General features: G+C 43.8%; 1 pseudogene; it reads right to left on the minus strand.

Annotated features, from left to right (window-relative positions):
- The window catches only part of LOC110259186, a 38420-nt pseudogene that overhangs the window by 1475 nt on the left and 14681 nt on the right, over positions 1-22264 (minus strand).

Genomic DNA, 22264 nt, shown 5'->3' on the forward strand with positions numbered 1-22264 from the left:
TGAGGCCAGGCAGGTTTGCTGCACTTTTTTTTTATGGCCGCACCCATGGTATATGGACATTCCCGGGCCAGGGATTGAATCGGAGCTTCAGCAATGCTGGACCCTTTAAACCCACTGTACCGGGGCAGGGATGGAACCTGCACTGCCATAGTGACCTCTGTAGTCAGACTCTTAACTCCCTGAACTCTCTTTTTAAATTTCAGTGTAAGTTGGAACATTTTTTTAAATGTTTTGCAAAACATTTCATAATACCTTCCTGGTATTACAGCTCAGAGGATCTAAAGTAGTTGCCAAGTCCGTCTATGTGTTTTCACCCGAAAGCCAGCCCACACGGATAAGCAGTTGCTTGCTGTAGAAGCAATGTGTTGTAGAAGCCCTGGTGCCATTTTTCTAGCTTCCACACACTTAGAATGAAAAAAAGTAACTTTCAAATGACCAAAACACGAATCTGCTTGGGCAGATCCAGGGGGCCGGGCTAACATGCACTGGGTGATGTCCTCATGCCCCCAGCACACGAGCTGGCGCCACTGCCACCACCGGCCAGTGGAGGGAGTTGCCTTCCTAGGAAGACTCTGCCCTCGCAGCATGCATGTCTACTTATTAAAAATGTGGTGATGCAAAAAACGAAAAAAAAAAGTGATGAAGTGGGAGTTCCCGCTGCAGCACAACAGGATAAGTGGCATCTCGGCAGCACTCAGACATAGATTTGATCCCCAGCCAAGCACAGGGGGTTAAGGATCTGGTGTTGCCACAGCTGCAGTGCAGGTTGCAAATGCAGCTCAGATCTGACCCTTGGCCTGGGAGCTCTATATGTTGTGGGGCAGCCAAAAAAATAAGAAAAAAATGGTGAAGCCAATGGTGTTTTAATTGTTTACAAGGCACCACGCCTAGCAGGTAACTGGAACCATTAAGTAATTCATTTCTTTATAAACTAGGGCTATTCAATATAGATTGAAAACTTCTATTTTCAGTACATTTTTACATTTAGTAAGACTGATTTTTATTCTGATTCTCACACCACCTGAAGATACCTTTCTTTGTAACGTAGTTAACTGATACCTCCACTGTTTATCAGGATGCACTTTTAACTAACAGGGCAAGTTAAAGTTTCTAATTATTTACACCTAAAAACGTTGGGTGGTTTTTCTACTTAAGCTGCACTGGCTCATGTGCAGAGGATGGATGGGGAAGGACCATAAACCTCACGGCGAGATGAGGTTCTGTCGTCCAGCCCCAGTGTCCTCTCAGAGGCTAAACAAGCCTGGCCCACATGCTGGCACGTGACTGCGGTGGTGGGGACCACTCTTGTAGCGCTCCCGCTGCTCTATCTTTAGGGTCAGGTACAGGGTCCGGATGGGAAAGTAAATGGCTTTGGGATACACGCATCCCACCTGCTCAGAGACACGGAGTAATGAGCACAGCTTGCCACGTGCTTCGGGATGAAGACAATTTGTATTGAAATAGCTCCCGTCACCATGAGTGGGCACCTGGCCTGCACCACTGACCTCATACACATGCATCAAACAGCCAGTCAAACATCTAGTTTGGCTTTAAAAGATCCAAGGAAGACAACATGGTGTTTCAGCAGTTCTCCCCCAGGACTACTTATGACAGAGAAACCAGACTTGCATTTGATTCCGTTCATCTGAGGATGATAAAACGCTCAAGTCCCTGCATCTCACTCATGCAAAGGACAGGAAAGCACAAAATGCCACCAGTGTTCATCACCAGAACTGTAAGCTGATTCTAACTTAACTCACAACTCGGCTCATGAACAAGTAACTTCATTCTGCACGACTGCAGGAGGGAGGAGGCTGAAAATTTTCTCTTTAAGGAACGAAACATCAGTTTTATCAAATTGGGTACAGGACTCCTTCCGAAGGGCTGAACAGGTGTTCCCTGGCTCAGCTGCTGGGTGGCGGCTAACACACGCTAGGAGATATTGGTTCCATGAAAGACAGAACCAAACAGACAGAACCTGCAACTTGACAGATCAAACTCCAAGTGAGATGCCAGTGCTTAGCAACACAGCTGTGAACTCTCGAGGAGAGAGTACGACCACCCTGGGCACAGCAACACAGACAGATGATGGGCAAGCGGCGTTTTCCCAGATACTTGGTGATGCTGCAACTCGTGTGTGAGATGTTCTAGGACTGTGAGTTTATAAAGAGCAGCACAGTGAAAGGTATGCAGTCCCAATGTCCAAATTCCTACTGTTCAGGCCCTTCCTCTACATCCCAGTCTTTGCACAGGGAGAGGCCCATCTGGAGCCATCCTAAAGTAATTGTCCTGGAAACCTCAACAGGACCCTGAGGCCCCGGTCTGCCCAACTCCCCAGGCCCGCCCCAAGTGCATGCAACTTTCAGCCTCCAACAGCAGCAGCTGAACAAGCCTACAAAGGGCAACAGGCACCACAATTATGGGTGAGTTTTATTCTGAAGGGAAGCTCTGAAGAGTTCCAAGCACAGGATGGGAAATCAGCCAGGAAGGATCCATCAGATACACCTTCACTGTAACTGCAGGTTCACTAGCGAGCTTACATTCTAAGAGAGTGTTTATTCTATTTGTATCTTATGTGGCAACACGTGCAAGGAAAGAGAGTACCATTTTAATACTGTCATGCTCTAGCAGATTATTTTACTCCAACCCTGACTCAATCTTCACCCACGTTTAATTGTGCTTTGTATCAGGTGACAGCTAATTGCATGTATCTTCCCATCTAGTTCCAGAACTTCGAGCAGGAGTATTTTCCTTTGGAGAAAAAGATGTGAAATGAAGAGTTTTTGTGACCAAAGACAAGACGTCTTCCTACCTGGCTAATGAGGTTCAAAAGCAGCTTTCCCTCAGAGCCAACCAGACAGGTGAGCAGCTGTGGGATCCAGGCCAGCCACTGGATGGGCGGTACCCTGATATAGTACTTGTCCACAGCATCAGCCAAGGTATTTTTGTCATCATCAAAACTCAAAACCAGAGCACCTAAAATAAATGGGAAAATCCTAGAGTTGAATGAAAATTCTGAGTCTCTATTTAAGTGACTTTTCCCCAATACTGGATACCACAGAGTAGCTTCACCAGCGTTGTAGGAAAATATCTACATGAGAGGCTCAACAATATCGCCAACTTCAATGTAGTTTTCATCTTAAATGGAGATTTAGCTTTAACTGATGCAACTGGCCTGCTGGAGGTGGCCAGTGCGACCCCAGGGCCTGCAGCCTGCTACGTCATCACACATACGTCCTCAGTGAACATCCCGACTTTGGCTAGACTCTCTGGTGAACTCTGCCCTAGGATAATGCAGCCACACGCTGGCAGCCCGGCATCCACACACGTCCGCAACAATCCCCTCTCCAAGTCCACAAACCTGGAGTCAAGTACTGATGTAGTCCTTCTGTGTCACCACAGTTGGTTTGTCAGCTTTAACTACCAGGTGCTGAGGTTCAATCTAAATTTTGATGTTACATCAAGGAATTCTAAGCATCCTACACTTTAATGGACAAAACAGAACAGCAGAACAATGTATTTCTGTTTCCTGCAATCATCGATTCTGGCTTGCATTTACATGTTTCCACGAGGGACGAGGGGGTCCACACCTAGGAGGATGCCCCCCGGGCTCCAGCTCTGACCCACTGGGCACATGTCCACCCGGCCTGTGCCTGCTCAACACTGGGGCACCAGGATGAGAATGCCAGTGACTGTGGCCTCATCCTGCAGTGTGTGCAGAAACCTTGGGATTCAGGGACCCATGACTGAGAGTTGACAGGCTCTGGGACTGTGCACGGTCCCTGTAGGTGAGAGACTGGAATCTAACAGGTCTTGAGCAGGTACGTATCCTGCAGACCCCTCATTGGTTTGCAGGAATCTCTGTGGGAACCACAGAGAACACTGGACTCAGACCTAGACTCCAGGCTCAGTTTTGCTGCTTTTAAAGTCCTTTGACCCCCAAATATGTACAGTCCTCAATTTTTAAGCTATAAAGTGGAAGTACACTGCTTTGACGAGGGAAGGAACTGAGACGTGAGGCAGGAGGCGAAGGCCTACGCCCAGCACAAATCAGCAAGCAACTGGATGTTTGTCCAAGCTCAAGGCCTTTCCATGATCTCTTGTCAAAGTCGATGCCTTCAGTCTCACCTTGGCCAAGTATTTTCTTGATTTGCTCTCATTCTGATGCCAGCATGCATGCAGGTAACAGGTAATGGCAGACACCCCAAGATGCAGCTGCCACTCCTTCACAAAGATGTTCTCCAGGTAGTCGCCCCAAATGGCCCAAGCTTTCACCAGCATATCATGCATCTGCACAGCTGCAGAAAAGGCTTTGTTTGCTTCCTCAGACCTGCGAGGACACAAAACCAAACCAAACCATTTTGGGCGAACATCCCGTAACATGTAACTAAGCATTGTAAACTTTTTTTTTCTTCCCCTAGGGCAAATGGAAGAACTAGGGGTCCAATCGGAACTGCAGCTGCCAGCCTACACCACAGCCACAGCAATGTGGGATCTGAGCCACATCTGCAGCCTACACCACAGCTCTCAGCAATGCCAAATCTCAGGACCACTGAGAAAAGCCAAGGATTGAACTCACATCTTCATGGATATTAGTCAGGTCTGTTTTCACTGTGCCACAATGGGAACTCCTAAGCATTTTAAAGTGAATAATCCCAAGGCATCTAGTACATTCAAAATATTGTGCAGGGAGAGGATTAAGATGGTGGAATAGAAGGACTGGAGCTCAACTTCTCTCCTAAAAATAACAAAATTCACAACTAAAGACTGAGCACTCTTCACCAAAATGGACTGGAAACCTAAAAAAAAATACTCTACTCCAGAAGAAAAAGAGGAGGCCACATCAAGAGGTAGGAGGGGTGATTTTGTGTTATAAACAACCACATACCTCCTGGGTGGGAAGCTCCACAGACTGGAAACTAACTGGTTCACAGGGACTCACCTACAGGAGTGAGAGTTCTGAGCCACACATAAAACTCTCACATGTGGGGATCTGGCACAGGGAGAAAGAGCCCCAGAGCATCTGGCATTGAAGGCCAGTGAGGCTTGTGCACAGGAGCTCCATGGGACTGGGGGAAACAGAGACCCCATTCTTAAAAGGCACAGACTTTCACGTGCACTGAGTCCCAGGGCAAAGCAAAGTCTCCAAGGGAATCTGGGTCAAACCTGAATACAGTTCTTGGAGGACATCCTGGGAAAACAGGGGTGAACGTGGCTTGTTGTGAGTGAAGGACATTGAAAGCAAAGCTCTCAGGAATATTCAGCAGCAGTGCCTTTCTCTGGAGGTGGCCACTTTGGGAAATCTGGCCCCACCCATCAGCGATCTGCTGAGAAGCCCCAGGGCAACCCAGGTGGGCTCACAGCCCCACCCCTCAGTAAACAGGCTACTTAAGACCCCTCAGGCTCCCAGCTGCCTCTAATCCCATCCAGAGACTAAGCCCCACCCACCAGAGGGATTAGAATGGGCACCTCCTACCAGGGAACAGGCATCAGCCCCTCCCATCAGGAAGCTTACAGCAAGCCCCCATACTAACTTCAGCCAAAGGGGGGCAGACATCAGAAGTAAGAGAGGCTACAACTCTATTCTCTGTAAGAAGGTCACCACACCAAACCTATAAAAATGAAAAGACAGAGGACTATAACTCAGATGAGGGAGAAAGAAAAAAACCCAGAAAAACAGCTAAGCCATGAGGAGATTCTCAGCCTCCAGGAAAAAGACTTTAGACTGTTGATGCTAAGATGATGCAAGACATTGGAAATAAACTGGAGGCAAAGATGGATAACTTACAGGACACACTGAGCAAAGAGATACAAGATCTAAAACTTAAGCAAGAAGAGATGCAAAATAGAATAACTGAAATAAAAAATTCACTAGAAGCAGCTAACAGCAGAATACAGGAGGCAGAAGAACGAATAAGTGAGGTGGAAAACAGATTAGTGGAAATTAAGGATGCAGAACAGAAAAGAGAAAAAAGATTGAAAACAAATGAAGAGAGTCTCAGAGAACTCTGGGACAACGTGAAACACACCAACATCCGTATTATAGGGGTGCCAGAAGGAGAAGAGAGAGAGAAGGGGACAGAAAAAATATTCCAATAGATAATAGCCGAAAACTTCCCTAACATGGGAAAGGAACCACTCACTCAAATCCAGGAAGCACAACGAGTACCATGTAAAATAAACCCAAAGAGGAACAGCCCAAGACACATACTAATCAAACTGACCAAAAATAAAGACAAAGAGAAAATCTTGAAAGCAGCTAGGGAAAAGAAACAAATAACATACAAGGGAACCCCAATAAGGCTATAGGCAGATTTTTCAACACAAACTCTGCAGGCCAGAAGGGAGTGGCATGATATACTTAACATGATGAAAGGAAAAAACCTCCAACCAAGAATACTCTACCCAGCAAGGCCCTCGTTCAGATTTGAAGGAGACATCAAAACCTTCACAGACAAGCAAAAGCTGAGAGAATTCAGCACCACTAAACCAGCCTTACAACAAACACTAAAAAAACTTCTATAGGCAGAAATGAACAAGAGAAGAAGGGAAGAAAAAAGAGCTGCAAAAACAAATCCAAAGTAATTAATAAAATGGCAATAAGAACATATATATCAATAATTACCTTGAATGTGAATGGAATAAACACCCCAGTCAAAAGACATAGACTGGCTGAATGGATACAAAAACAAGACCCGGAGTTCCCGTCATGGCGCAGTGGTGGCCCAAAGAAATAGAAAAAAGACAAAAAAAAAAAAACCCAAAAAACAAAAAAAAACAAGACCCATTTATATGCTGTCTTCAAGAGACCCACTTCACTTCTAGGGACACATACAAATTGAAAGGGAGAGGATGGAAGAAAATATTTCATGCAAACGGGGATCAAAAGAACGCTGGAGTAGCAATACTCATATCAGACAAAATAGACCTTAAAATGAAGAATATTTTAAGGGACAAAGAAGGACATTACATAATGATCAAAGGATCAATCCAAGAAGATGCTATAACAATTATAAATATCTATGCACCCAACTCAGGTTCACCACAATATATAAGGCAACTGCTAACAACCTTAAAAGGAGAAACTGACAATAACACAATCAGAATGGGGGACTTTAACACTCCACTTACAACAATGGACAGATCATCCAGACAGAAAATCAAGAAGAAAACACAGGCCCTGAATGATGCATTAAACCAGATGGACTTAATAGATATTTATAGGACATTCCATCCAAAAGCAACAGAATACACATTCTTCTCAAGTGCACATGGAACATTCTCTAAGATTGATCATATCCTGGGCTACAAATCCAACCTCAGTAATTTTAAGAAAACTGAAATCATATCAAAAATCTTTCCCGACCACAACGCTATACAACTGGAAATCAACAACAAGAAAAAAACTGCAAAAAACACAAACACGTGGAGACTCAACAACATGCTACTAAACAACCAATGGATCACTGAAGAAATCAAAGATTAAAGTAAAAAAAAAACCTAGCAGCAAATGACAACAAAGATACGACACTCCAAAACCTATGGGATGCAGCCAAAGCTGTTCTAAGAGGAAAGTTTATAGCAATACAAGCCCACCTCAGGAAACAAGAAAAAGTGCAAAGAAACAAGCTAACTTTACATTTAAAGCAGCTGAAGTGAGAAGAACAGACAAGACCTAAAGTTAGTAGAAGGAAAGAAATCATAAAGATAAGAGGAGAAATCAATGAAACAGAAACAAAGAAAACCATAGAAAAGATCAATGAAACGAAAAGCTGGTTTTTTGAAAAGATCAACAAAATTGATAAAGCCCTAGCCAGACTTATCAAGCAAAAAAAGGGAGAGGACTCAAATCAATAAAATTGGAAATGAAAAAGGAGAAGTAACAATGGACATCACAGAAATACAAAGGATCATAAGAGACTACTATATGCAATTATATACCAATAAAATGGAAAACCTAGAAGAAATGGACAAATTCTTAGAAAAGTACAATCTTCCAAGACTCAACCAAGAGGAAATAGAAAAGATGAATGGACCCATCACAAGAACTGAAATTGAAACTGTGATTAAATAACTTCCAACAAACAAAAGTCCAGGACCAGAGGGCTTCACAGGTGAATTCTATCAAACATTTAGAGAAGAGCTAACACCTCTCCTTCTGAACTATTTCAAAAAATTGCAGAGGAAGGGGTACTCCCAAACTCATTCTATGAGGCCAACATCACCCTGACACCAAAACCAGACAAAGATTCCACAATAAAAGAAAACTACAGGCCAATTTCACTGATGAACATCGATGCAAAAATCCTCAACAAAACACTAGCAAACCACATCCAATAATACATTAAAAGGATTGTACACCATGATCAGTGGGATTTATCCCAGGGATGCAAGGGTTCTTCAATAGCCACAAATCCATCAGTGTGATACACCACATTAACAAACTGAAGAATAAAAACCATATGATCCTCTCAATAGATGCAGAAAAAGCCTTTGACAAAATCCAACACCCATTTCTGATAAAAACCCTTCAGAAAGTGGGCATAATGGGAACCTACCTCAACATGATAAAGGCCACATATGACAAACCCACAGTGAGCATCATTGTCAGTGGTGAAAAGCTGAAAGAATTCCCACTGAGATCAGGAACAAAACAAGGATGTCCACTCTCACCACTCCTCTTCAACATAGTTCTGGAAGTCCTAGCCACGTCAATCAGAGAAGTAAAAGAAATAAAAGGAATCCAAATTGGAAAGGAAGAAGTCAAACCATCACTATTTGCAGATGCCATGATACTATACCTAGAGAATCTTAAAGACTCTACCAGAAAACTGTTAGAGCTCATCCACGATTTTGGCAGTCACAGGATACAAAATCAATACACAGAAATTGACAGCGTTTCTATATACTAACAATGAAAAAGCAGGAAAGGAAATTAGGGAAGCAATCCCGTTTACCATCGCATCCAAAAGAATAAAATACCTAGGAGGAAACCTACCTAAAGAGACAAAAGACCTATACTCTGAAAAGTACAAGCCATTGATGAAAGAAATCAAAGACGACACAAAGAGATGGAAAGATATACCATGCTCGTGGGTTGGAAGAGTTCATATTATCAAAATGACTATACTACTTAAGGCAATCTACAGATTCAATGCAATCCCTATCAAATTACCAAGGACAATTTTCACAGAACTCAAACAAAATATTTTAAAGTTTGTTTGGAAGCACAAGAGACCCAGAATAGCCAAAGACATCCTGAAAAAGAAAAATGGAGCTGGAGGAATCAGGCTCCCCAACTTCAGACTATACTACAAAGCTACAGTCATCAAAACTGCATTGTATTGGCGCAAAGACAAATTAGATCAGTGGCACAGGATCAAAAAGCCCAGAATTCAACCCACACACCTACAGCCAACTCATTTCTGACAAAGGAGGCAAGAATATACAATGGAGAAAGGACAGCTTGTTCAGTAAGTGGTGCTGGGAAAACTGGACAGCCACATGCAAAAGAATGAAATTAGAACACTCCCTAACACCACACACAAAAATAAACTCCATATGGATTGAAGACCTAGATATAAGACCAGACACTATCAAACTCTTAGAGGAAAACATAGGCCAAACACTCTCTGACATAAATGACAGCAACATCTTCTCAGATCTACCTATCAGAGTTTTGACAATAGAAAGAAAAATAAACAAATGGGACCTAATCAAACTTCAAAGTTTCTGCACAGCAAAGGAAACCCTAAACAACACAAAAAGACAACCCACAGAATGGGAGAACATCTTTGCAACTGAATCCACTGACAAGGGATTCATCTCCAAAATTTATAAGCAACGTCTGCACTTCCATACCCAAAAAACAAACAAGCCCATCCAAAAATGGGCAGAAGATCTAAACAGACAATTCTCCAAAGAAGACATACAGATGGCCAAGTAACACATGAAAAGATGTTCAGCGTCACTCATCATTAGAGAGATGCCAATCAAAACCTCTATGAGGTACCACCTTACACCAGCCAGAATGGCCATCATCGAAATGTCTACAAACAAGAAGTGCTGGAGAGGGTGTGGAGAAAAAGGAACACTAGTACACTGTTGGTGGGATTGTCAATAGGTGCAACCACTGTGGAAAGCAGTATGGAGATTCATCAGAAAGCTAGAAATACAAATACCATTTGATCTAGCAATTCCACTCCTGGGCATCTATCCACAGAAAACTATGAGTCACAAAGACACATGTACTCCAAGGTTCATTGCAGCACTATTTACAATAGCCAAGACATGGAAACAACCTAAATGTCCACTGACAGAGGAGTGGATCCAGAAGAAGTGGTACATATACACAATGGAATATTACTCAGCCATTAAAAAGAACAAAATACCAGCATTTTTTGCAACATGGATGGACCTAGAAGCTATCATGCTAAGTGAAGTCAGACATACAATGAGACACCAACATCAAATGCTTTCACTGACATGTGGAATCTGAAAAAAAAGGACAGACAGAACTTCTTTGCAGAACAGATGCTGACTCACAGACATTGAAAAACTTATGGTCTCCGGTGGAGACAGTTTGGGGGTGGGGGGATGTGCCTGGGCTGTGGGATGGAAATCCTGTGAAATCAGATTGTTAAGATCATTATACAACTACAGATGCGATAAATTCTTTTGAGTAAAAAATAAATAAATAAATTAATTAATAATTATAAAAATAATTAAAAAAACAAAAAACAAACAAAGCAAATATTGTGCAATTTGGAGTTGCTATCATGGCACAGTGGTTAACAAATCTGACTGGGAACCATGAGGTTGTGGGTTCAATCCCTGGCCTCACTCAGTGGGTTAAGGATCCGGCATTGCCAGGAGCTGTGGTGTAGGTCGCAGAGGCAGCTTGGATCCTGTGTTGCTGTGGCTCTGGCATAGGCTGGCATCTGCAGCTCCGGTTAAATCCCTAGCCTGGGAACCTCCATTTGCCGCAGGAAGCGGCCCTAGAAAAGGCAAAATGAGAAAAAGGAAATTCTTTTGCAACACCTCATTTTAGGCCCAAAATATCTTTCTCACCCCAAGAAAAGCCCTAACCCTTAACCAGTCTCTCTCCATCCCCAAAACCTCCAGCCCCTGGTGACCACCAGCCTGCTTTCTGTCTCTGTGGATTTACCCACTCTGCACCTTTCCTAATGATGGAATCACACATTATGTGATTTCTTTGTGTCCAGATTCTTTTACTTGGCACAGTATTTCTGAAGTTCTTCCCTCTGGTCTACAGGTCAACACTTCCTTCCCTTTTACTCTGAGTAATATCCCATTGTGTTATACACCACATTTTCTGTACTAATTCATTCATGCTGTTGTGCTATTCTGACTAATATAACAGTGCTGCTGTGAATAGTCATGAATAACTACCTGCCTGAGTTCCTGTTTTCTGCTGCTTCTTTTTTTTTTTTTTTTTTTTTTTTTGCTTTTTAGGGCCATGCCCATGATACATGGAGGTTCCTAGACTAGGGGTCTAATTGGAATGGCAGCCGCCGGCCTACGCCACAGCCACAGCAATAGCAGTATCTGAGCCGCATCTGCGACCTACACCACAGCGTACCCCAACACCAGATCCTTAACCCACTGAGTGAGGCCAGGGATGGAACCCGCATCCTCATGGATACTAGCTGGGTTTGTTACCACTGAGCCATAATGGGAACTCCCCCTGTTTTCACTTCTTTGGGGTAAATACTTAGGAGCAGAACTACTGAGTCATATGATAATTCTTTATTTAGTTTTTTTTTTTTTTTTCTTGTCTTGTTTTTTTAGGGCTGCACCCACAGCAATGGAGGTTTCCAGGCTAGGGGTCCAATCTGAGCTATAGCTGCTGGCCTACGCCAGAGCCACAGCAACGCTAGATCTAAGCTGTATCTGTGACCTACACCACAGCTCATGGCAACGCCGGATCCCTAACACACTGAGTGAGGCCAGGGATCAAACACACAACCTCATGGTTCCTAGTCGGATTCATTTCTGCTGCGTCAAGACAGGAACCCCAAATAGTTTTTTATTTAGTTTTTTGAGGACCCGCTACACTGTTTTCCAGTTGACTGACCCCTGCTCTAAAACAAGAATCATCTCTATAAAAGCAGTCAACTCTGTTTTAAACGTCAAGCTAAGGACAGGGCAATGAATCCATGTTATCAGCAGGTCTGTGTTCAAGCAGCTCAGTTTAAAAAGCTTTTCAGGTACGACACACATGAAGCGGCTTGTAACTGAGGTCCAAGTTCCTATCCTCCTAGACGTACAAGGTCTGAAATACATCCCTGACAACTGCCACCAAGTCCTATCAGTTTTAGCTTGACCTTCACACGGGCTTCAAGTTACAACGAACCCCTTCAATACTCGGATGAGTCTTCTCGTACCCTCCACCTCTGTAACATACATACTTGTTGATTTGAGCCAAGAACATTCCCTTCAGTGCATAAAATTCGGCTGTCATCTCTTTTGTGAAGTATTTTAAGTTTGTAGATTCAATAACTTCAAGGCCCTGTTTATAAAAACAGAAAAAAAATTCTTAATACAAACTTCATTAAAACATTGACCTAGACAAGTCAGTCCTAAAGGTCCTTTCATTTTGGCTGTGCCCAGGGAAGGTGGAAGTTCCTGAGCCAGATATGAACCCTCATCACAGAGTAACCAGAGCCATAGCAGTGACAATACCAGAGTCTTAAGCCACTGAGTCATGAGGGAACTCTGACAAATATACTTTAAACTGACAACCAATTTTCCTACCATGAAAGTTTGCTTAATGTGAAGCAGTATTCAAATTGAACCATGAAATGCCACATTCAGTTCTGCACTTAAAATCGTAGTATTTTTCTCCAAAGCTTTACGTATCTCCTCAGGTTCACTGTTTTCATTAGCATTCCTCTGAGCACAGCCAGAACCTAACCCCACACCCTCAGGGTTTTCCAATTTTTAATTTCCTTCCTTTAACTACATTAACCAAGTATATACTAGCAAAAGAGTGACCATCAAATGTCATGCAAATACTCAAGAGGCTTCCCACCCCTTTCTTGTTCTGGCAGGACTATCTCCCAAGACCAAGGCTGTGTTTGTGAAGTGCCAGCACCCCCACCACCCTGTTGTCTGAGCCAGGTGTTTCTGGAGGGCCCTCCCTCCCCCAGACCTCCTGAGCCTGGACAGGCCCTGGCTCTGCTCCCCCTACCTGCATACACTCATTCTTCCCCATGACACCCACCAGCTGGAGGTAGCACTTGACTTGCTGTCGAATCTTCTGGAAGCAGTCCACGATGGGCACCATGGGGATCGTGTGAATATGACTTAATATATCCAGAGCTACATTGACCAGTCCCTGTTTTCGGGCAATTTTCCTGTACTGGATGATTGCTGACACCGATGTGTGAACCCCAAGCATAGCATTATTCGAACTTGGATCATGCTGAGAACTGTTTTCATGTGCAGTTGCAATAGCTAGGGAGCAAGGAGGTATGTTATCAGTGTCTGCTGAACATTTTCAAAGTGTTCCACAATGAGGCGGCAAGAGAAAATAAAAACCAAACACATATGGCTTATGAAAATGGGCACCTCTGTGATACGCCCTCACTATTTCTCCTCGTATTCTGTATCAAGAGCAAGATCTAAGAAGCTGAGTGTCACCAGCTTGGTTAACTAAACCATGAAGGCTGCTCTGCACAAACATGCTGGGCAGGTTGAGGGATGAGCAGAGGTGACCAGGGAAACTGGGAAAGGCTATCCGTTGCCACCTGAAAGCAGCTCTTCCTCAGGGGCTTCAAAACAAAGGAGCTACAACCCAGAGCTCTGATCCCAGGGGCCTGCGCCCCTGGTGCAGCAGGCAGCGTCCAGCAGCAAGTCTGTTCAGCTGGAACAAGGGAACAGGGAGCGGGAAACGCTTCCCATCTTTTACCACCTTCATCTTTACCCTCATCATACCAACCACCAACTACCATACCTGCCAAAAAATGGAAAATCTGGTAAAAGAAAAAAAAAAAAACACACAACCAAGACATGAAACCAGAACAGTGGGGTGTCTGGAAAATTACATGATGAATGCATGCTGGACCAGGCAGGTTTACCCTGGCAATGATGCTGCCGCCACATGAAGACGCTGCTCCAGTGGGACAAGTCATCCGACACGATGGGCAGCCTGTTCCGCCAGGTCTTCACCACCGTCTTCATGTTGTGAAGGCTGTTGTTCCTCCCCAGGTTGGTGGGCTGCAAGCCTGCATTGAACTGAGAAGCTTCCTGAAGCTCAATGATTTGCTGGGCTGCCTAAGGGACCGGCAGAAGAGGTTCCCGAGATGAACAGCATGTTAACGATCGATGGAGGAAAATAAATGGCGGCATCAGGCATCTGGTTGCGGTGAGGCTCTCATGGTTTCCATGACTGAAGGGAGCCCAGACTGACCCAGATGCCACACTGAACTCAGTCCACGCCCAGATGCTGCTCATTCAATCCCCTCCGCCCCCAATCTTAACACCTCAGCTCTGTGGCTGCTGTTGAACTGGGGATGGGGGGAAAGACGGGGTACATGCCACCCCCCCATCTTCTTTCTATTCCCTTTGCCACCAGCAAAGTGTGGCTCTTTGTCTACCGGCATCTAAGACCACAACTGCCTGGTCCCCCTGCCCTCAAGTTTTCCTTCCACCAACCCTGAACCCCAGGGTCACAGTACCCAGCTCAGAACAGTGTTTTCTGGTTGTTTTTGCTTTTCACGGCTGCACCCTCAACATAGGGAGGTTCCCAGGCTAGGGGTGGAATCAGAGCTGCAGCTGCTGGCCTACAACACATCCACAGCAATGCAGGACCTGAGCCATGTCTGCGACCTACATCCAGCCCACAACACTGGATCCTTAACCCACTGAGCCAAGGCCAGGAATCGAACCCACATCCTCATGAATCTAGACGGGTTCTTAACCCACTGAGCCACAACGGGAATTCGCTTGGCTTCTTCACTTAGCCTATTTTCAAGGTGTATCCATGCTTTAACACATATTGGTATTTCATTTCCTTTTTATTGGTGAGTAATATTCCATTGCATGAATATACCATTTTAATTTACTTGTTTATCAACCGATGGTCATTTGGAGTATTTCCACCATGACTATTAATGGTGTAGACATTTGTGGACAAGTTTTTGTGGTAACTTGAGAAAATGTTTTAATTTCTCCCTAGATTTATACCTAGCAGTCAAATTGCTGAGCCTATAGTTAATTCCATGTTTAATATTTTGAGAACTGCCAGACTGTTTCCAAAGAGCCAGCACTGTTTTATAATCCTATAAGCAATGTATGAGATAGGTTCCCTTTTCCTCCATATCCTCACCAGCACTTGTTACTGTTGTTTTCATTCTAGCTGTGCTAGTGGGTTTGGAGCAGCCTTCTCACTGCGGTTATGATTTGCATTTCCTAACAACTAATGGTGTTGGGCATTTTGTCATGTGCTTATAGGTTAGACAATACTTTTTCCAATATTTCTTCTGCCACTTTTCTCACTCCTCCTGGGACTCCCATTGTGAATATTTTGGTATGACTGGTGGTGTCCCACAGGTCTTGGAGGCTCTTAATTTTTCTTCTTTGCTTTTAGTTCCTGTTTCTCAGACTGGAGAAGGTCAAATGATCCATCTTCAAGTACACCGATTCTTTCCCATACCTACTCTGCTAGTGAGCCTCTCTAGTGAATTTTTAATTTCAGTTATTACAGCTTTGATCTCTATTCCTTAAAAAAAAAAAACTAGAGAGTTCCCATCGTGGCACAGCAGAAACGAATCCAAGTAGGAACCATGAGGTTGTGGGTTCGATCCCTGGCTTTGCTCAGTGGGTTAAGGATCTGGCATTGCCGTGAGCTGTGGTGTAGGTCACAGTTGTGGCTCGGATCTGGTGCTGCTGTGGCTGTGGCATAGGCTGGCAGATGTAGCTCAGATTAGACCCCTAGCATAGGAACCTCCATGTGCTGCGGGTGTGGCCCTAAAAAAAAAAAAATTAGTGACATCTTTTATTTGGTGAGCTATCATTCTCAGACTTTCCTTTAATTCTTTCTTTTTAATCCTTTAATTCTTTACATATGGTTTCCTTTAGTTACAGTTTTAAACTCAATTCCATAAAAAAAGGTTTTTTTAGCAGTATCCTCTATTTGGTGAAACAATCTCAGACTTTAATTCTTTACACATGGTTTCCTTTAGTTCTGTCAATGTATGTACCACAGCTGATTTAAAGTTTCTGTCTACTAAGAACAACATGTGGACTCCCCCAAGAAGAGTCTCTATGGACTGCTTTTCTCTCCTGTGCATGGACCGTATTTTCATGTTTCTTTTTAAATCTCACAGTGGTTTGCTGAAAAGTGAACATTTTAGCTGTTATAGCATATGGCAGCGCTGGAATTCAGACCCTTCCTCTCTAGGGTCATTGAGGGTTTTCCTGGTTGTTGCTACTGGCTTAGTGACTTTCTTTATCCACTTTTATCCAATCTGTTATACCTGTAGAATGTGACCATGACCGTCTCTGCTGAGTTAGCTTTGTAGTCAGCTAGTGACCAGACAGAGACTTCCTTAAAGACCTGAACAATAAGGCTCCGTGGGCTGCTGCAGCAGGTCCCTGACACTCAGCCAGGCACTTTTCAGTGCTGCCTTAGCCTTCACTTGGTGCTTGTACAGAGCCTCAAGAACAGCCAGAGGTGAAAGCCTAGGATCTCCGCAAGTCTTTCCTAAGTGTGGGCACAGGATACATGTGGCCTTTGAGATGCCGGGGAAGATGCTAGAGTTTTACTGAGTTCCCCATGGACATCTTGCTCTCTCATCGTCCCTTTACAGGTCTGCCTCTTTTATGCCCCGACTGGTGTTGCTGCATCAGGCAGCTGTGATATTAAACAGCTGCCAATCATGGTTATTATTATCATTATTTTTGGACAAATATCCTCAGGTACAGCTTTCTTTACTGAGTGACCTGAGTCAGGTCAAATAGGGACAAACCCTGTGAATAGGGCTTTTCAAGGAACTGCACTGCTGGTCAAACAGTGCCAGTTCTTTGGGCTGCCGGTGTTCAGCCACTATGGTTGGAAGCTGTGGGTTTTCCAGGCTCATGCATGAGCTGGGGAGACGGCTAAGAGGAACAGGACAATTAAATGCCATGAAGCTCGCCATTCTTACTGAAATACAGCTGTTTTTCTTCAATGCTCCCTGGATGCTGCAAGTCCTTCATTTTCAGAGCTCTGCAAAGTTGGCACTGACTATTTTCTCTATGTGCCCACGGTGATTATGAAGGAGTTGGACTTCAGAATCCCTTCCTCTGCTACCCTGGACAACCCACCGCAACAACCTGACAGTCAAGTCAGGCTCATGCTCTACAATGGGACTCGGATTCTGTGTTTCTTCTACAATAGTACTTGATCCAGTAACCCAGTATTCATGTTTTCAGTGCATCAAAGGGATGGACTGACCATCTAGTATTTCTATCAAAGCTCCAAGTCAGAATCAGTAAGATGGGAATGTCACTGAGGAAAAGCACCAAGAGTTTTCCCATCACTGATCTTTTTTTGGGTGGTGGTTGGAGGAGCAGGGGGGACAAACCACAATCTTTGGTTCAAAATACGTATTTTAAAACTTAATAAAATACAATAGTATCTTTTAAAATTAGGCATCATTTGGAGTTCCCCTCATGGCACAGTGGTTAATGAATCTGACGGGGAACCATGAGGTTTCGGGTTCAATCCCTGGCCTCGCTCAGTGGGTTAAGGATCCGGTGTTGCCCTGAGCTGTGGTGTAGGTTGTAGACACAGCCTGGATCCTGCATTGCTGTGGCTCTGGCATAGGCTGGCGGCTATAGCTCCGATTAGATCCCTAGCCTGGGAACATCCACATGCCGCGAGAGCGGTCATAGAAAAGGCAAAAAGACCAAAAAAAAAAAAATTAGGCATAATTTTCACATTTATAAGTCTGTGTTGTCTAAGATTTTCAGCTACTGGCTGACAGTGCTCCTGGGAGGAGGAAACCATCCCTCTAAATGAGCCAGCCGTTATCATCAAGCTACTCAGCCAAAATTTACTGAGTATCTACCATGACCAAAGTAGTAGAAAAGAAATAAAATTACCTTTAATTTCATTTCCAAAATACCTCAATCAGAGTTGTCTTAAATACTGCATTTTCTACGCTATGCTTTGAATACATTACTACACTATAATTTCTACTTGCTCACAACTGGTATTCGTAATACTTAATCATTCATAAGAGTCCATCAGTCACAATATTTCTTGCACTGACACCTCTTCCCACGTTCATGCAATGACTTTGTTCCTAAGAGTTACAACATGCAACCTAGTTTTGCACTTTCAGAGAATATGAAGGAAAACACCCACTTTAAATAAAAAAGCTTTAGAATATTTTAAAAATCTAGATTAGAGATGTTCTATATCTGCAAAATAACATAACCTTAATGCACACCTTAAGAAAAAGCCAAAAATAACAGACACAAAAAGGAAGCATAATATCTATCATAACAAAGTAAATGACTGCTTCAATGACTTGTGGTTCAAACACAACAAGATAAAGTATATTAATAAGCAACTACGTAATTTAAAAAACCTATAAAAAACTGTACAATCAAAATCAACATTCCAGTTTAAGTCTTAAAACTACTCTTTTCAGAGGAACAAAAAGTAGGACCACTCTGAACTACTGATTTCACATCAGCCTAGAGTTTTACTCATTCAGTAACATCAGGAGCCACTCCGTGCCAGGTACCAGACAGAAGAGGACAAAAGCTGGCACCGCCCCTGCTGTGTGTGTGCAGTGCACATGGACACAGGAGCTGGGGGGATGGGAAGAAGTCCGTTCTATAGAGGGGAGAGCGTGTGCAGGGAAGAGACCCAGAGATTCAAGCCACTGAATGATGTCTTGCAGTGGAAGCTGTCAGCAATAGTGAAGATGACACACAGAGAAGCCAGCTGCAGGGCTGAGTCTCAGAGGAGGAGAGACTTTTGAACTGAACTGGGGCCTCACACTGGAGGTGGTACAGTGGGTCTTAAAGAATATGCTGGGAGCAAAAATGACAAGCCCCAGAATCACCCCTGAGGCTTCCTACTGTCATTTGAACCCCCTGGAAGCAGCAAGAGTGGGAAGCAGCCTTTCGGCCCTTCCATTCAAACGCTGGCCTTTGCTCCACTGAGGGTGAGGTTATATGGGAAGGGCAAGTGGTAGGAGTCCCCCTCATCCCACTGGGCATGGGGCCCCAAGCCTGGACCGGGGGCTCTGCTGAGAGGGGCCCAGGCACTCTGCACCCACCTGGAGAAGGGGCATGTGCACATGCGACACCACATGGGGCAGCCGCTGCCACTCACAGATGGTCAGGCTGCTGGCCATTTCCACCAGGCGCTCAATGAAGCTGAGCTGCTGCTCCTCGGAGTGGCAGGTGGCAAGGTATCCATATTGACCTTCCAAGCCATCTCCTTTGGACAGTTTACTTCTACCTGGAGGTGAAGAACATGGCACAGGAGGTGATGGGGAAACTTCCTCACAGGGCCAAGAGTCAAATCTCGTTGCTAGGAAAGCAGTGAACAGGAATCAAGCTATATACACAGACACTTCTTTTCTCTTGAGAAGTCAGGCATTTAGATTTTTTCCAGATACTCTCCTTTCCCAAATACCAGTGAGCAGCCGAGCTCTCTAGTTACAAAAGCATGCCACAGGGCCCTTGTTTTAAGTTCACGGAGAGTCCCAAAAAGGAGGAAACAGATCGACACTGTTAAGACAGACAAACTCAACAACCTACAAAGTCAGCCACTGAATTTTCCAGGTATTAAGTATGTGTCTATCTCCACTCTGATAAATATCAGTGTAATTTTGAGTTTTTTCCAATTCACATTGCTATGCTGGGAAATCCATCTCACTTGCTCCACGTAAGGAAGCAGAAGGCAGCGATTCAGGTTTATAAGAGCATCTGCGTGAACAGTCAGAACCTTTACTGTCATTTACAAGCTGCACTTTCTCATCTACTATAAAATGCCCCCAGCTCCCTTCAGGTGATCTGTTCTACTAGGGAGCTCAGAGCCGGCATGCCTCCTCCCCTGGGCCCTATGCCCTCCCCTGCAGGTGCAGCTCAGGGCCAGGTGGGGGCTCTGGTGCACTCCCCACCTCGTGGAGACAGCTTCAGAACTCATCAGTCTTTTACAGCATACTTTACAAATGCCGTTCTGCTCTCTGTCCCGACAATGTGAGAGTGGCCTTAGAGATACCAGTGCTGTCTCATACCAAGGTGACACCTTTCCCTGCCTTCTGACATCTGACCTTCAGAGCACATTCACCTTCACAGGCCCTCCTGATCTCAGGAATCCCATGATGAAGGACTTCAGGAAGGCAAATCTGAGGACACGGCTGCTTCTCGCATGATTCTCCAAAATGACACCTAAAATCTCATGTTTTCTGGACTTAAACACTACTTAAGATGTGCTTTTTGTCAATCATAAACCCATCCTCTGTAATACTAAGAACAAAGGTATCTCTTCTAATTTTCCCTCCACTGAAAAAAATTATCCCATTTATTAAATCAAACCAAGAAAAGTACTACTGTAACCAGCTCTACAATCACAACACAAAGAAAAAAACAAAATTAAGTTGGAATTTCCACTGTGATACAGTGGGTTAAAAATCTGCTGCTATGGCTGGGGTCTCTCTGTGGCAGAGTCACAGGTTCGATTCCTGGCCTGGCCCCCCCCAGTGGGTTAAAGGATCTGGCATTGCTTCAACTCCACTGTAGGTTGAAGCTATGGCTCAGATTCAATCCCTGGCTCAGAACTTCCACAGGCCATGGGTGCGGCTATAAAAAAGAAAAAAAAAAAAAAGTAACTTTATTTTAAAAAAATGTTTCAACTGTAAACCAACTATAATGGAAAAAATAAAAATCATTTTTAAAAAATTAAAAAAAAATTTTCAATACTGATAAATGAGTAAATAATTTAGCACTATGGTTCCTAGTCGGATTCGTTAACCACTGCGCCACGACGGGAACTCCAGCTTCTCTCTTTTTTTGTCTCATCAGTAAGTGCCTTACAATTCTGGGGAAAATTGGGAGTTCCCATTGTGGCTCAGTGGTGATGAACCAGACCAGTATCCATGAGGATGTGGCTTATTTCCTCGGATCCCACATTACTGTGGTGTAGGCTGGCAGCTATAGCTGACTGGACCCCAAGCCTGGGAACTTCCATATGCCACAGGTGAGAACCTAAAAAGCAAAAAAAAAAAAAAAAAAAAAAAAAAAAGGAAAAAAAATGGGGGAAAATAATCAAGACTTTGTAAAAGAAGAAATTGATGTGTCAGACCTATGGACAGTATGATACTGCATATATCCAACTGAGGGAAAACCTAGAAAGGAGAAAAAAGAAAATGCTAGTGTGAACTATAAATATTTATACACTTAAATAAAGCAAAACCTTTTTCAGAATAAAGAAAGATGAACTGTAAATGCAACCTATCAGCAAAGTATTTGTTTTTGTTTCTATGTAAGGGATGGGTTATTTCTGAGTAACCCAGACTCCCCGCATCAGACGAGCCGTCCCCAGATCCCAACCTCAAAGCCCAGACCCTGGGCTCTATAACCACTCGGGAGTTAATGGCTAATGACTATTTCAGTTCTGCCATCTTTTGCATTTTGTTTAAAAAGTGGCAGTGATGAAATAAGCCTGGGAGCCACAATACAAGTTAAAGCTTCAGGTTGACCAGAATAGATTTACAAGGAGATCCTGCTGAGTAACATTGAGAACTATGTCTAGATACTCATGTTGCAACAGAACAAAGGGTGGGGGAAAAATGTATACATGTAAGGATAACTTGATCCCCTTGCTGTACAGTGGGAAAATAAAATAAAATAAAATAATAAAAATAGTGAGCTGGGGTGAAAAAACAAAAAAACTTCAGGTTGAACATTTTAAAGAAAGTAGCCTATAATCGCAATGTGGTTTTTTTTTTTTTTTTTTGGTCTTTTTGCCTTTTTCTAGGGCTGCACCTGCAGCATATGGAGATTCCCAGGCTAGGGGTCTAATTGGAGCTGTAGCTGCCAAGCCTATGCCAGAACCACAACAATGCAGGATCCAAGCCGCTTCTGCAACCTACACCACAGCTCACAGTAACGCCAGATCCTTAACTCACTGAGCAAGGCCAGGGATCAAACCCACAACCTCATGGTTCTTAGTCGGATTTGTTAACCACTGAGCCACAATGGGAAGTCCAATCTCAATGTGCTTTTGAGTCTC

This window comes from Sus scrofa, unplaced genomic scaffold (assembly GCF_000003025.6).
Source record: "Sus scrofa isolate TJ Tabasco breed Duroc unplaced genomic scaffold, Sscrofa11.1 Contig981, whole genome shotgun sequence".
Classification (NCBI taxonomy): Eukaryota; Metazoa; Chordata; class Mammalia; order Artiodactyla; family Suidae; genus Sus; species Sus scrofa.